Genomic DNA, 18,036 nt, shown 5'->3' with positions numbered 1-18,036 from the left:
AAAAACAGCACACATGACACAACATAGAAAACTAAAGAATAAACAACACGAACCAACCAAAAAACTAGGGGTGATCTCAAAGCTTATGCTATTGAAATTATAAAAAAAAGATAATCTTTGCTGCATATTTTTTAAAAGTGTTTTCCATTAAAAAATGCACATACATAATTGAAAGCTCTTTCAAGTCACTTATTGTCGGATAGATTACATAGAACTTATTCAAGATATCTGAGTGTGTTACATTTTAATGTTGTGTTTTTGTTGTGTCGTATACGTAGTTCTCTTATATTTGATGCGTTTCCCTCAGTTTTAGTTTGTAACCCGGATTTGTTTTGTTATCAATCGATTTATGAATTTCGAAAGCGGTATATGACTGTTGCTTTTATTTAGCATGTTATGATTTCCCAAAATATACAAACTGTCCATATCTAAATTTTCGATTAAATTTGTCTGCTGACAGCTCTTGTCAAGTGAATATTCAAAGAAATATTGTCATTTCGTGAAGTTAACGTCTTTAAAGTTTGTCTAAATTTGTTTAAATGTGACAGGTAAGAAATCTGTTACTAGACGTTTACTATTTTTTACTTATAGTTTTAAGAATAAGTTGACTTTATAATCTATTTGCATTCAATGTTTACATCGGGTATACGATTTGTTTAAATTTGATTATATTTTAGTAACTTAATTTCGGAAGTGTTTATATTTGCATATCAATGGATTCTTTTGGGATTCGTGTCCTTAGCGTCTTGGATCTAGCTGCACATCTATACGGATAATTGACATGTATCAGAGAGGTTTATAGCCAGTAGAAAAAAAAATGAATATGGAACCTTAGTAAATTAAATATTCGCATATAAATATTTTCATCTATTTTAAGCAAAGAAACTCGCATCCAATATCGCAACGCTATTTTAATTACATTATAAGAATTTTTTATTTTTATTTGTATTTACGACAACGATTTCTTGTGAATAAATAATCAATATATTAGCAAAAACAAGACACACATTGAAAAGATCAAGTTTTCAGTGTTTGCAGGGGAGGTAATATTTTGACATTGTGTTATTGACGTCATAAGTATTGATATATATTTTGAAACAACAGCAATATACACAATATTATATTACGGATAAAGTTCAGGCTTATAACTGAGAAAGTTCAGGATCATATATAGATAAAACAAGATCATTCGCTTCGAAAGTGGCAGACAATGATTCATGATAAAACCCCGCCATATATAAGTTTATATTTGTTTTTTGTTTTTGTGTTTGTTTGTCAGAAAAACAAATCCGAAATATATACTTATGTGTGATATTTTCTATCGCATCAATGCCTGATAAGCAAAAAGAATATTCAACAAAATGAAGTGTGTAACTTAAGCAACTCGACGGGTGCCACATGTGGAGCAGGATCTGCTTACTCTTGCAGAGGACCTGATATCACCCCAAGTTTTTGATGGGGTTCGTGTTGCTTAGTCTTTAGTTTTCTACGTTTTGTCTTCTGTACTACTATTTGTCTGTTTGTCTTTATATTTTTAGCCATAGCGGTGTCAGGTTATTTTTTATCTATGAGTGGACTCTCCCGCCGGTATCTTTCGTCCCTCTCTTAAGCAAAGAGAGATAAAAAGATGGAACACATATTATGAGGTTCTGGGTGGTATTTACAAATAGATAATAATGTGCTAATGTTACAGAAAAATTGTCATAAAAATAAAATGAATGGGTAAAAAAATGTCAAAAAGCTACGATAAAGAAGATAGAAACGAATGGGTGCTAAATATAAAGAATTTAAAAGACTATACCAAAACTTATAATTAATAGAGGCAAATGGCAAGACAATTAAAGAATACAGAATAGAGGGACCTCTACTTTGACACTAATATATGATAAACTCATCATACACACTAGAATTTGAATTTTGTATTTGCGCAAGACGCGCGTTTCGACTAAAATGACTCATCAATGACGCTCGCCTAAAAACAAGTTAGACTGGACAAATAAAGTACGAAGGTGTGGAGCATTGAGGATAAAACATTTCTAAAAATGTTTCCAAATACAGCTTAGGTAATCTATTCCAACGGTAGAAAAGCTTTCAAAAATTCAACGTTGCAGGAAAATTGGTACCGTTAATGCTATTACTACCACTGGGTCGATGCCTCTGCTGGTGGACTGTTAGTCCCCGAGGGTATCACCAGCCCAGTAGCCAGTACTTCGGTACTGGCATGAAAATACGGATTTGTTTGTGTTATTAAAATTTGTTGTTACAAAATGTTAGAAATTATTATAAATTAAGGAATGTATCTCCCTCATGCAAAGCTCTGATTCCTTTCACGGATTTGGCTATAACTTGTTGGACCTTTTAGATTATAGCTCTTCATCTTTTATATAAGCTTTGGATTTCAAATATTTTGGCCACGAGCATCACTGAAGAGACATGTATTGTCGAAATGCGCATCTGGTGCAGGAAAATTGGTACCTTTAATGTTATTACTACCACTGGGTCGATGCCTCTGCTGGTGGACTGTTAGTCCCCGAGGGTATCACCAGCCCAGTAGCCAGTACGAAAATACGGACTTTTTGTGGTATTCAATGATTATAGATACGATAAAATTGAAAATGGAAATGAGATATTCATTGCATTCCTTTATTTGTCATTTGTTGCCCTATTTGTACTATATCAATACTAATTTAGTCAAAATTCGTTGCATCATTCACATAAGAAATATGTTCTCTTAACAATCACATGTTTTTAAAATGACAGGTTTTTGCAACATGTTTAATTTAAGGTGCCACATACCACTACACTGCAGATAGATACATCTTTAACAATCATTTGAACATGCAAATATTAAGGAAATATAAAGCTTCTGAATGATAACAGTTTGTCAAACTGCTATATAATGAAACTTTTTTCGATTTGGCGTGTGGTACAAGTTCTTTTATTTTAAATTCAATATTTTTGTGAAAGGATCAATGAGTATTTTATTTTATCAAATTTTAACGAAATTAAACAAGTCAAATTGATTTTAATCAAAATGTTTGGTGTTGATATGAATTATCATTGATATGGTCATTAATATGAATCAGGAATAGATTACCTTAGCTGTATTTTGCAAATCATTTAGGCATTTGTTGCCCTCAATGCTCTTCAACTTTGTACTTTATGTGGCCTTTTTAATGTTTTTTTATTCGAGCGTCACCGATGAGTATCCCAAAGACAAAACGCGCGTCTAGCGCAAATAAAAAATTCAATCCTTGTATGAAGAGTTTATTTACAACCACAGGGTTTATGCCACTTCTGGCGGAGTTTTTATTCCCCGAGGGTATTACCATCCCTGTAGTAAGAACTTCGGTGTTGACATGACATATTGATTTTGTCATCATTATAGATTAACTTTTTTCAAAATTTTTTTAACTGCTAAGGCTTTTCTACCTCAGGAATATATTACCTTAGCTGCATTTGGCAAATTTTAGGAGTTTTGTTTCTCTTAAAGATTGTTTTTTATTTGGCATTTTAGCCTTAATTGATTCGAGCGTCATGCACTGATGAGTCTGGCGCAAATACAAAATATCAATCCTGGTATCTATATGGAGTTTATGTGTTGTCACTTAAAATATATAACTGAATGATCATTATAGGATAATAAAGACAGAAATGTGTAGTTGTAATTTTGCCACCCTCTCTGATTGAATAGAATATTTAATTTAAACTCGCATGGTCTTCTAGATTGAGTGCTAAATGGTATAAATACTTGTTAATCTTTAATCAAATTATCTATCAATGGTATGTCAAAAACGCTATAGAAATTAATGTTTGTAAAAAACAAGACATCATATAGTGAAATTAATCTGTAATACAAAAGAAATTTTAATACCTATATTTAAGACTTAATCCTGCCTCCCAGAGGTCATTCATGGCTGTACTTGGTCAGAAACCTGTGATTGTCGTTGGTCATTGTCTATCACATTTGTTTTTCAATTATTATTTTGTACAGCAATCAAGTTGTTGTTTTTCTCGATTGAATTATCTAATGCTTTGTCATTTCGTGGCCTTGAATAAATCCTCGTACAGTGACATATAGTTGTACAGAGACATTCAATTGCTTACAATAACCCCATTATGGACTTGAGGATAGTTGTCGCATTGATAAATCATATCACACTTTATTATATATTAAAATTATTTTCTGAAAAAAAATTCAACATTAAAATCTTACACAAAACTACTGCAGTATTTTAATCCGTGCACAACATAAAAAAAAAACAGATTTTGAATTTTAATGAAGAAGAAAAATTCATCGGATCTAATTGTGTCGTTTTTATAATAGTGTATGTAGCACAAAAGAAGTAGGCGAAATCCAGCTCCTCAAATTTGCTTCTCTTTATTGCTCTAGCATCCATACAACCAATTAAATAAACTCATCTTAGAAACCAGGACTGAAATACGAAGCTGAAGAGTATTGAGGACCAACTATCCTAAAAGTGTTGCCAAACATAATTTATCAAGTTTAGTCAAGAAATCTTGCAACAGTTAACTTTATGCTCGATATCAATCGAATGCACAAGTTTGAATTTAAACACGTGCTTTCCACGGTCTACTTAACTGTAAATTTCGATAACGATATTGAATGAATGAATGAATGTATACTTTATTTGAAAAAAGCATATACATGGTATGGCAATCGAAAATAATAGTATTTCATTAATCGATTGATACTAACTGATTGTTGTTTGTTCGTCTTGTGGCAAATAATGTTCGTTAAAGACAAATAAAAAATAAAGGCAAAAGGTAAGTCATGTAATAGAGGGCGACCAGGAAAAAGAAAGGGCAATTGGGAATACCACTGGAAAATGCGGCATTCAACAAACTACCGTTGGACCCATCAAAGAGTTGTTGCAAGGGTTCATAAGTAACATTGTTTGTTTCTTTTATAACATTGTTGCTATTTCAATCAATATAAGGATAAAAGAGGGACGAAAGATACCAGAGGGACAGTCAAACTCATAAATCGAAAATAACCCGACAACGCTATGTCTAAAAATTAAAAAGACAAACAATAGAACACATGACACAACACATAAAACTAAAGAGTAAGCAACACGAACCCCAACAAAAACTAGAGGTAATCTCAGGTGTCCCGGAAGGATAAGCCGATCCTGCTCCACATGTGGCAGCCGTCGTGTTGCTTATCTTATTACTATTCAGGTAAATAGTCTAATTCGGTAGGTCACATTCGTGTAAAGAGAAAGGGTATTGTCGTTACGACATAAGGAAAATATCCGATATCATCTGTGAAACGGTTATTCCATAACGGTCAACCACTCGATAATTCTGGTACCTTTGATTAGCTATTTACACCACTGGGTCGATGCCACTGATGGTGGATGTTTCGGCCCCGAGGATAAAGGTGACCACTCAATGTCAGTAGACTGAATCATCCCTGTTCTCATTTTGTTTCAGGATTTGATGAATTGTCTCTGTTTAAAACATATTGTATCATTATCTAAATGCTTAGCCCGACGACAAATGATACACGAACCCATTCTTTAGATTCATGTGCAATTGACTGAATAAAACCTGCACTTAATAAAAAATAAGAAAAATGCTTAGTCCGGCGACGAAGATAGAATTTACATGAACCATTTATTTAAATTTATGTGCAAGTAAAACTGCACTTAATAAAAAAAAATAAGATATATGTGTGATTCAAAAAAACGGTTATTGGGGTTATTTCAGAGAGTATTGTTTTCATTGTCTACATCGTGAGTTCTTCGATGTTGCACCCAATAGTCATTACTCTGGCTTTGTTGAGTTAAAAAACAGCTGCAGCTGAAAAAAAACAAAACATCTGACAAAAATAAGATATTAATGACTCGAATATTATTAGAATCATATTCAAAACAGTGTAGCTGTGGCCATTGATTGACAACCTTAAATTATCTCATTGACTGGGGCAGATTATGTGAACGTTTGTCTGTAACAACCGCTGCTCACTATGTACTTGTTAAAGGCATTTAAACTGTGGGGTCACAAAAGGTTCTAAACACCTAAATAAAGAAATTAGAAAAACTAATCAGGAATAACACGATGTTTTGATTTATATCAATAATATAAATCAAAACATAAAGTTATTCCTGATTAATTTTTCGAACTATTTTAATATTTAAGGCGTTAAGAACCTTTGGTGACCCCACAGTTTAAATTCTATAATAAGTAAGTAGTGAGCAGTTGTCGTTACAGACAAACGTTCACCTAATCTGCCCCAGTCAATGGGATAATTTAAGGTTGTCAATTAATGGCCACAGCTACACTGTTTTGAATATGATTCTATATGTTAAGCACGTTGCTGTATATCGAGCTTAACAAATTAGCATGTTTACAGATGTACACAGAGTTAATCACTTTTTTGTTGTCGCTTCCAGTAAGATGATTTAACACAAAATAGATGACACCTTATGAAATTAGCATCGTGACGTCAGCGACAAATTCTCTCACCCTATATCAAAGTGTATTTATAGACGTCAAAGTACAGAACGGGCATGGTTGGTGAATCTATAAATACGAATCTAAACATATTTACTTGTAACGGAAATCTGGAAAAAAAACGTTTATTTTATACACAATAAAAAGTCAACTTCTAAAATAAGCACCATGACGTCAACGACCAATTCTCTCACTCCAAATCATGATATTTATAGGTCAAAGTACAACAGGCACGATGTTGATAAGGCTATAAATAAAAATCTAAATATATTCAATTGTAACAGAAATTTTGAAAACACTTTTATTTTACACAAAATAAAAAGGAAACTTCTTAAATTAGCACCGTGACGACAACGACGGGTTTTCTCCTTTCAATCCTAGTAAATAGACGTCATAGAACAGAAGGCTCGATGATGCTGATCAGTCTATAAATAAAGTCCACTCAAAAACAAAAACAAAAACAAAACAGATTTCAACAACAACCAGTATATATGCTACCAACTTATTGAAAGTAAATGAGGAAAGTTCAAGAGTGACCCCATATCACGTTCTTTGTTACTTGGTTGCTTTTATTAGAATGATTTATCTCAAAGTTATTTTTACCAAATGTTTTTAACCGCTCTGAATGTTTGTATGTGGGTTTTTTTTATCAGTTGGTGTTCTTTGTTCTTTTTGTTTTATGATTAGAATATATTCTTTGTTCGTTCTTTGATTTCTGTTATCAAATGGTGTTCATTTTGTTCTACTATCAGATGATATTAATTTATATCTTTGTTGTTTCATAAAATCGTGTTTTTGTTCTATGTTCTTTTATCATATGATAGTTTTAGGCTTTTTGTCGTTTATAAGGTTATGTTGTTAAATCTGTTGTTTGTTATATCTATATATCACGGACTACCCCGTTATTATTTACCTTAGCTATTGGAATCTTTGTTGATACTCATTTTTATTCAAATATGTTTTATGTTCTTTGTGTTCGTTTGTTAGATGATGTCTTTGTTATTTGTGTTTTTATTATTATCAAATGATTGATTGATATATTGTTGTTTAAAGCCACTTTCAATAACATGTTATTTTGTGTCGGTCAGTTGTGATAATTGAGAAAGTTGGTCAGTTTCCATTGAGAACCACGGACCTTTTGTTCGAAAGCTTACAATTATCCTAGTTAATTTGATTGGAGTCGAACTTGACACGTTCAGGATTCTAACTTGCAATCTCAGTGTTGACAGGGTATTGATACAGTAGTTCGACCTAGATAAATCGACACTGAGGCTCCGTTTATATCAGTTTTGTTCAGTTCTCCTCTACGTATTTTTATAAGATGAGATGATGTTTAGTTTTGTGTTCTCTATATCAGATAACGTCCTATGTTTAAAATTGAGAATGGGAAAGGGGAATGTGTCAAAAGGACAACAACCCGAAAATGCATGGAACAGAAAACAGTAGAAGGTTACCAACAGGTCTTCAATGCAGCGAGAAACTGCCGCACCCGGAAGCGTCCTTCAGCTGGCTGGTTTGTTTGTTTTTTTTGTTTTTTTTTTATCAGAGATTGTTCAGTTTTGTTTCCTGTGTGTTTTGTATCATATACTGAAAAGTTATGTTCTCTGTCTTCTATAATCATATGAAAATAAGTTTTGCTGTCTGTGTTCTTAAATCAGATGATGTTCAGTTATAGTCCATGTTCTATTATCATATACTGTCCAGTTTTGTTATAATGTCAGATGATGTTCTATGTGTTTGTGTTCTTTTATAGATGATCATCAAAATCTTTATTCAAAACTTAAAGTAAGGATTAATGAGGAATAGGCCATACCTGATTTATTTGTTGAGTTTATAAGTTATTAGATTCGAGAGCATCACACAGATATGTCTCACCTGTGGACACAAACCGTTGTTTTAATCAGCAGCTGTTCTGTAAACAGGTATTAGTTGTTTCTTTAAATACATTTATCAGTCTCATAACACGATGTGCACGTTTAAAAAGTTATCTGCATCATTCATGTTCATATTTACATTTTCAGCTTCTTTATTATACCAATTATGTTAATTCCTTATCACTTGAATGCACATAATTTAATTTAAACACGTGCTTTCCATTGTCTACTTAACCAGAAGGTGCTACTGTCCACCGGGATACCTCGATGATGATTGTAGACTAAATATGTCCTTTATTGATTCTGTAGCAGGATTTAATGATTTGGCGTTTACCAAAACATGTGTAAACATGTATTATATTAAGTTAATAGAAATAATATTATTAAATATATACCAGATTTGTATGCCATTAATTGAATTAAAAAACCGTGTTAATAGAATAAGAAGTGTGATATTCACATAAGAGAACAACTCCTTAAAAACGAAAAACAAAACAAAAGGCATTTATAGGTTCCTTGTCTGACCTTTACAGCAATTATTGGATTATTCTAAAGAGTACTATATTTTCTATCTACATTATGAAAGTTTCAATTTATTAGATAATTCTTTACTGTCTTATTATTAAAATGAATGATACATAGTTATCAAAGGTACCAGGATTATAATTTAGTACGCCAGACGCGCGTTTCGTCTACATAAGACTCATCAGTGACGCTCAAATCCAAATATGTATAAAGCCAATCAAATACAAAGTTGAAGAGCATTGAGGATCCAAAATTCCAAAAAGTTGTGCCAAATACAGCTAAGGTAGTCTATGCCTGGGATAAAAAAATCCTTAGTTTTTCGAAAAATTCATAGTTTGGTGAACAGGAAATTTATAAAAATGACCACATTATTGATATTTATGTCAACACCGAAGTGTTGACTACTCTGCTGGTGATACCCTCGGGAACGAAACGTCCACCAGCAGTGGCATTGACCCAGTGGTGTAAATAGTTATCAAAGGTACCATGATTATAATTTAGTACGCCATGTTAACATGAAATTTGAAACGATTACTACATAAGTCTGCAATATAGTATGAAGCTATAAAACACAATATCATATAAGTGTAAATAGAGTTTATCACATATACATATAGCTTTATACATAGAGTTAAACACAATTCAGTTTTATTTAAGGAATGACTGTAATATTTTTTCTGTCTATGAAGATATAACATAAAAAAATGTGGTGCACACTGAATAACGCGCGTAGCGGGTTATTTAACAGTGTGCACCACATTTTTTATGTTATTTCGAATAGACAGAAAAAATATTACAGTCATTTCTTATAATTTAATTCTAAATTCCATTTTAAACCGTAGAAAACCATGAAAAAACGTTGATGACGTCACGGTCACATGACTAAATTATGTCTATGGGCTCATAACAAAATAACGTCAGCCAATCAGAAGACGCGTTACATCCAAATTTAAATCATAAATAAATGGCTACAGAGTATCCCTATTTAAATGATATGTCTGTTCAGGTTTTCCCCTAGTACAATTATTTTTTTCGCCACCTCTTACTCCAAAACAATATGTTTTTCGCCACTTCATTATTTTTTTCGCCAAGTAACATAAAATATATTTTTCGTTTAAAATCTACCTTTTTTTCTGCCCCCCCCCCCGCCTTACCTTAAATAAGATGATTTTGCCCTATTGTGTCAATGATTATTCTCTCAAACTTATTTTAGAGTCTACATTTTAATGAATAAACACTAAACATTAACTTTAAAACAGAATTGTTTTTAACTTAAAAGGGAAAAATATTCATTGTATTTTAAACAACTTTTCTGAATGAGGGGGCCACTATACTTTTAATAATAAAGAAGATTCTTTTAAAGAATAATACTGATGTTCCCTTTTGTACTTAGAAGTGGTTTTTACAACAAAACAAAAGCTTTTATCACATGAAATTGATCCCTCGTTTCCTGTTGAGTCATTACATTGAAGGGTTACTCTCATTCGAGGGGTTGTTCCCAACCTTTTGGATAGATTTCATAACGACCGTTTTCTTTTCTTGACCATCGTAAATGAAAAAGTTTAGACGTAAAACTATGCTTGAAACAGGTGTGTCACTCAAACGACTTTAAAGTAGTCTCCCTAATCAATAACCTAAAGTCAAAGGATAATTAAAGTTTTAAATCGGAAATTTTCCTTGCTTTTGAACATTTTTCGTCACAACAACAGCTTTCTTTTCTAAACTATCTTTAAAAGGAGAGGAGACGTCAAAAGTTTGCTTCAAACACGTGCGTCGCGAAGTGGTAAATGAATTCTCTATGTGACATTTAGCTGAAGCCATTTAACCATATCATTTTGTCAACACCTTTAATTAGTCCTTTGTTGTCGATAGCTATAAAATGCAATCAGCTGATTATTGATTTTCTCAGTTTCCAAATCTAAATGAGGTCAGGATGAATTCCGAGTATTGTCTGATCGGCTAAAGTCCGAGAAACTCGAAAAAAGTAGATAACAAGATGGAGTAAAATAAATCGCTATAAATTCTTTCGCAAATGACGAATTTTTATCGCCAGCGGAAACCCTGTGTCTGTTCATTAATTTCTTTCGCATTTGATTTTATATGACTTTTTTTCTGTCATTTTACATTCTCATAGTTTTTTTCTGCATTTCTTTTTTTTAGGATCTTGTCTTCATATTTTATAACTTCTTTGTTAATAACATTAAAGGGACCAAATGTTCTGCACCAGATGCGCATTTCGACAATACATGTCTCTTCAGTGATGCCCGTGGCCAAAATATGTAAACAAAATATATAAAATCCAAAGCTTATATAAAAGATAAGATGTTAAATGTATTCTTGAAATTTCATTTTGTTTTTGTCTATAATTTATTACGTATTTTTTTATGTCGTGTTGTGTTTTCTTGATTGGTTATTTGTATTCTATTTCTATATTTGCCGTTGAAGTTTCCACTACGTTGGTCTTACACACAACAAAAGATATCTCATAAAATTGGAATTATGACGTCAAGTAGAAGTTCTCTCACCCCAAGTCTAGCATACAGACATCAAAATACAGAAAGCGCAATGTTAATGTTTCTTTAAATAAATATAAAGACATATTTGTTTGAAAATTTGAAGAAAAACCAAAACAACAAAAAACAACCACTATGCATGCGACTGAATTAGTGGATTTAAAAAAAAAACTTTATTGAAATTTAATGTAAATATAAAAAAAAATAATCGCAGATTATTGTACGATCAAATTTCAATAAAATATTATGATCTTTTCAAATTTTTAATTATCAAGGTACTATCTTCGTTCTCAATATAGTTGTTTAATTGGTGATTTTAAAGCAAATTCATCATTTTGAAGGTGAAATATCGTTAACATGGTAATACTGTCGGTGTCAAGGTAAATTAAATACAATTATTATAATATCGACGGTATTATAGTAAAATCGTTGGCATCATGGATATTTTACTTTTCCTTTTTTTATTTGCTGTAATCGCTACCAAAGGGCTATGTTACTGGGGAGTAACTTAGGTTTTACACGATGAATAAGATGGATAAAGACCAACTTTAAATCGATGGTCACAAAAAGTGTCTTTATTTCAGCATCGAATTTGATCGGGCTTCTATATAAGTTGGAGAAGATTTTGTTTTATATGTGTCTGTAAGAGCATTTATCTTGAACTATTGAAATTATTAAAATTGAGAATGGAAATGGGGAATGTGCCAAAGAGACAACAACCCGAACATTGAAAAAGACAACACCAGAAGGTCACCAACAGGTCTTCAATGTAGCGAGAAATTCCCGCACCCGGAGGCGTGTAGTAGCCAACAATAACAATTAACAGATCTAACTTGTCCTGTCGGACACTTTTTCTCAATGTAAAATTGAACGAAAGTATGTTAAAAACAACTGATTTACAGGTGTTCTACAAACTTTAACATCTATTTAATTAACAGTCACCAGACAAACGAAGCTGGTTTGATCAAATTCTAAAGTGAAAATAACAATTACAACTACAACATTCGCCCCCGTATGAAATCTAGTCGTTCATTTTCAATGGCTGTGTTACTGATTAACAAGACTCCTTGGTATCTGGATCAAAATAATGATAACGTTTACACATAATACACATAATACCCCGTGTTCGTGCAAACTGTTTTCCGTTTTGTGGTAGCACGGGTAGATACTGCTTCTCCCAAGGTATTTTTTTTTTATAATTTGTGAAATATCACAGTATAGGGTATATGTACATGTTAGGGAAATACTTTTTAACTTAAAAGAGGTGGGAGCTAACGAATTTTCAATCAAGATTGTCCCAATACCTTATAATTTTGAAAAACAAATATTTGATTGAAAGCGTCGAAAAATATATAAAAAAAAATATTTCCTTCCTCAGACAAAAACCATTGCATCCACCTTTACCAGCCCAGTAGTCAGCACTTCAATATTGACATGAACATCAATTATATGGTCATTTTTGTAAATTTCTCGTTACAAAACTTTGAATTTTCGCAAAATTAGTATATGTCAAACTGATATATAACTAACCATATTTTTCTGATAAGGTGTCTGGTTCAAGTTTTTTTTTTATTTTAATATTTTTGTCAAAGGTTCAAAGCAATTATTTTGAAAATATTTGTGAAAATTAAACGAGACGAATTAATTTTAGACAAGGTGTTAGGTTCCACATCTAATAGTGTTTATTTGTTTTTAAGGGGGAAAAAGGGGGGTCGTACGAAGGTGATGGTATGAATTAACATTTTATTTTCTAGCATCCCAATGAATCATTTTTCATTTTCCAGAACACTTTGAAGTAAATGAAAGTATAATATTTAGTACGTTTGTAAAGTTTATGGTATGCAATTATTCATTTCAAAAAAATCAGAAAGTCTCTGTTGGGAAACCATAAAAATACTCTTATTTTGTATATCATATTATACACTGCTGCCTATAATTGCTGACATCTATTTTATTTGAACTTTGGTATATAGTTGTATCATTGGCAATCATTTCGCTTCTACATATAATTGATTGATTGTACGTTGCTTAACGTCCAGTGGCAAATATTTCATGCATATTCAGGACGAACTTCTACATATAAAAAAGAAAACAAATGTCAAATCTTCCATTTTCAGATCGAAAAAAAGCAATGCATTATTAATAAGTAAGGTCATTGTTAAGACAGTTTGTGATTTAAAGACCTACCGCGGACACACTTATTTCAATATTTCAATGTACAATGATGTTTATACGTGGAAAAAAAAATAGCAAAACCTTGATTTTGCTATCAAACAAAATTTTATTCACGCAAATTGATTATTTATGGCCTAATGTATAGACCATGTTGTTGCAGACATCACCCTTGACTTTGATAAAATAAAAAGGGTTAATACACGGAAATATAGAATTTAATTTACAAAAATATTGAATTTAGTTTACGAAAATATTAAATTTAATTTACTCTTAACCAGGTATTAAATTCTAAATAACATTGATTCAAAATTGCAACATCCTGTTTAAATTAAATAACAAGGCCTTTCGAATATACATGTATGTACTAGATCAGTAATACACGAATTTAAGAAAATAGGGCTTTCTTTTTACCTGTAAAACACACATGTACTGAGGTAATTAGAATATATTAAAGTGCTTTATGTATGCCATGTTAATTTGACAAAAAAATATTTAAATTAATTGAAATTTTTTTTTACTGTTACTTTGGAATACATTTCCTTTTTTAAAAAGGTTATCAAGGATTGCTATGGAAATTCTATTATAATGATTATATTAAATTCTTGGTTTAATAAAACAAAACAATTAAGCTTTCATTTTTTAAAAATTTATTAAGTTGTTTTTTATACTATTTTATAGATATTTTAATAAAAACACATTCACTGCATTATTACCTGAACTCAACTGACACCATAAATCTATACTAGGCTTAAGTTAATGGTGAAAATAGTCCAATTACCATAAAATACTTCCGAAATATTCATAAAGTTTTGAATAATATTGAAAATATTAGTCACAATTCATTTTTTTAGATTATTTGGTCAGCTTATTTTATTTATATTTTAAAAGTTGATATATATTATTATGTAAGTGTTGATTAATATTGAGTTGAAGTTATATTATGATTGATTATTGTGAAATTTTAATTTCAATACTCTATTGAATACATCTTTAATTTCAAGTTGTTGTTCAAATTTCATTTTTATTAAAAAAAATCCTAAATTGATAAAATTCAGTTGATAGATACAAAGAATAGGTCTATTTTGCTTAGACTTGGTCGAGTATGGTTCAGACTAGGTCGAGTATGGTTCAGACTAGGTCGAGTACGGTTCAGACTAGGTCCAGTACGGTTTAGACTAGGTCCAGTACGGTTCAGACTCGTCTAAAACGGTTAAGTACTGGTCAAGTACACATTCAGACTGTTAAGTATGGTTCAGACTACAGTCGAGTATTATCAAGTAAATTTCAGACGAATTCAGACTGGTCGAGTAAAAATCAGTACTGTCGAGTACAGATATAGGCCATTTCAGACTTTTAATGGTTTGTAGTGATATGTTTCTTATCCTAAATTGTTGAGAAAGATATTTCAGCTGTATCCACATTAGTAAGTTACAAACGAATTATGTTATTTGGATATTTTGTTAAGCCAATTTAAATAAATCAATACTAATGGTATCGATTCTATTGCATTGGTATATTGTCCGAATGACTTTTCCCCTTATTTATTCATTTTCTATTACTTATTATTGAATATAGAAAATAGAACAATTGTTTAACCTTTCACCATAAGATTGAAGAAAAAATACTTTATTATTTATAAGATCCAGAGTGATGAAAAAAACAACCGCGATTACACAAACTTTAATTTTCTTATGTAGACAATCGGAAAATAAATCTTACATCTTGATTTTCAAACTTAACAATCAAACAAAAAATATTAACGTATAGTATTATAAATAACCGAAAAGAATGTATCTTAGTTATTTGTTTTGCTAACATGTCTCTGCCATAAGAAGATTGAAATAGGTTTAAAAAAGATCAGACATGCGATGCGACAGTCGCGTATTTAGAAGATTGGAAATTATTGATATATGATTTATATCTTTTTCCAAACGGATTATGTTCTTTAGATGTTTTTTTAAGCAATATAAATACTTCAATACTAATCAAATCGATGTTATTGTTAAAGCTATCTGTTAAGGTCCAATTGACATTTCTCCCGTACTTTTTTTATTTTTTATAACTTATTATTGAAAATTTAAAAGAAAACAAATGTCTAACCTTCCGTCATCAGATTTAAAAAAATCGAATTCCTTATTTATAAGTAATGTCAAGGTAAAGACAGTGAGAGGTCAATTTGCAAAAGACCCATGGCGAACACAAAAATTTCAATTTTCTATTGTATACAATTCGAAAAAAATATCTGACAACCTTGATATTCAATTTTATCAATCAAACACAATTTTTTAACATATATTATTATTTAAGGACAAAAGGAATGTATCTTATTATTTTTGGTACAATGACCCCTTGCACTAGAATAAGAAAATAATTCTGAAAAAAAAACAGACCTGAGATATGTCACAGGGGTGCATTTAGAATATTGGGATTTTTTTAATGTTTGAATTTTTCGAAAACTAAGGATTTTCTTATCCCAGGCATAGATTACCTTAGCCGTATTTGTCACAACTTTTTGGAATTTTTGGGTCATCAATGCTCTTCAACTTTGTACTTGTTTGGCTTTATACATATTTTGATATGAGCGTCACTGATGAGTGTTATGTCGACGAAACGCGCGTCTGGCGTACTAAATTATAATCCTGGTACCTTTGATAACTATTAATATCTTTTACCAAACAAATTATATTCTTTTGATATTTTTTAAGCAATGTTAAGATGGTACCTAACACTACAGGGAGATAACTCTGTAAAATCAGCTAAACGTTTTAATTACGTTGTGTTGTAAAGGGAATATTAAGCTTCTCAATGATCAAAATTGGTGTGTGTCAAGCTGCTATATAACCAGTGTAATTTTTCTGACAAAACGGTTGGTTCAAAATTTTGGATTTTTTATATTTTTGTTAAAGGTTTAAAGTAAATACTTTGACAAAATTTTATGAAAATTAAACGAGCCAAATTAATTTTAGTGAAAGTGTTGGGTACCACCTTAAGCAATGTTAATACAGCAATACTAATCAAATCGATGTTATTGTTAAAGCGATCTGTAAAGGTCCAAGTGACATTTCCCCCGTACTTTTTGTTATTTTTATATAACTTATTATGGAATTTTTAAAAGAAAGCAAATGTCTAACCTTTCATCATCAGATCGAAAGAAGTAATGTCAAGGAAAAGACAGCGAATGTTCAAAAGACCCACGGCAAAAAGGAATGTTCTAGTATCATAGTTTCATATTTCTTATTTCTATACTCCTGGCATTAGAAGAAAAAAATTATTTCGAAATAATCCAAATGGTGAGTGGTCAAAAGACCCAACGTGCACACACTGATTTCAATTTTCTAATGCATTCAATTCGAAATAAATATCTAACAACCTATTCTCAACCTTAACAGCCTTACTTAAATTTATTAACATATTTTATCATTTATGTCCAAAAAGAAAGTATCTTTGTTCATGTTGTTTGCTAACAAAACCTCAGGCATTAGTAGAACAACACATATCGAATTTTGGGTTCTCGATGCTCTTCAACTTCGTACTTTCTCACGCCTTTATAGCTGTTTCACGCGTCTCTGGTGAGTCTTTTGTGGAAGAAACGCGCGTCTGGCGCATATACAAAATCAAATCCGGTATTTATGATGATTTTATTTAGTTTTGTTTGGCATGTTACAAAATGTGTCAGCAATTACAATAAACATGATGATTTTCAATACAAAGTGCAATCAGATTTCGTACTAAACCATTGATCGTCTTCTCATTCCCTGGACCAAAACGTCGTTTTAGATGCAAAAGCTTATATTGATTAAGGGATATTCTTATCTCGTTTCCACAATGACTATTATAAAATGGTCCAGTCTTCAGTATATTCTTTTCTGCTTATACAGTATTAAGGTGGTGTTACATTTTAACGTTGTGTTTCCGTTGTGTCGTTTGTTTTCTCTTATTTTTGAGTGTGAATTCACGTTACTATAAGACGTGTCAAGGTACTTGTCTATCCCAAATTCATGTATTTGGTTTTGATGTTATATTTGTCATCCTCATTGGATTTTGTCTAAATAAATGCTTAGTCCGTTTCTGTGTGTGTTACATTTTAATGTTGTGTCGTCTCTTTTCGTTTTGATTTTCCACTATTACCCAAGATTGTCTTATATGCATAGACAAAATGGTACGGTTTATTGTTTTATACATGCAAAGAAGTAACAAAAGTATTTTACAAACATGGTGTATGCCATAATAAGAAGAAGAATAACAGCAGAAAAAAACAAATATTAGTTACAAGCTCCTCGTAGCTTATCTCTATATTTGTCTAGTACCTCCTTATGTGGAGCTCCTTCAATAATACATTTACAAAATACGAATTCGGTGACATTTAAAAAGTCTATATAGTTTAAATGTATTTTTTCAAGGATTTTTTTTAACCAAAATGATCTTTATAGATCATCTGTCTTTGAACACCAATACAGTTTAACTTT

This window comes from Mytilus galloprovincialis, chromosome 14, assembly GCF_965363235.1.
Source record: "Mytilus galloprovincialis chromosome 14, xbMytGall1.hap1.1, whole genome shotgun sequence".
Classification (NCBI taxonomy): Eukaryota; Metazoa; Mollusca; class Bivalvia; order Mytilida; family Mytilidae; genus Mytilus; species Mytilus galloprovincialis.
The sequence above is the reverse complement of the archived record's forward strand: the minus strand, read 5'-3'. Positions refer to the sequence as shown.